Raw genomic sequence first — 241 nt, 5'->3', positions numbered from 1 at the left:
GAGAAAACCATAATTCAAAAAGAGTCATGTACCAAAATGTTCATTGCAGCTCTATTTACAATAGCCAGGAGATGGAAGCAACCTAAGTGTCCATCATCGGATGAATGGATAAAGAAGATGTGGCACATATATACAATGGAATATTACTCAGCCATAAAAAGAAACGAAATTGAGTTATTTGTAGTGAGGTGGATGGACCTAGAGTCTATCATACAGAGTGAAGTAAGTCAGAAAGAGAAAA

This window comes from Physeter macrocephalus, chromosome 18 (genome assembly GCF_002837175.3).
Source record: "Physeter macrocephalus isolate SW-GA chromosome 18, ASM283717v5, whole genome shotgun sequence".
Classification (NCBI taxonomy): domain Eukaryota; kingdom Metazoa; phylum Chordata; class Mammalia; order Artiodactyla; family Physeteridae; genus Physeter; species Physeter macrocephalus.
This window is presented reverse-complemented; position numbering follows the sequence as displayed.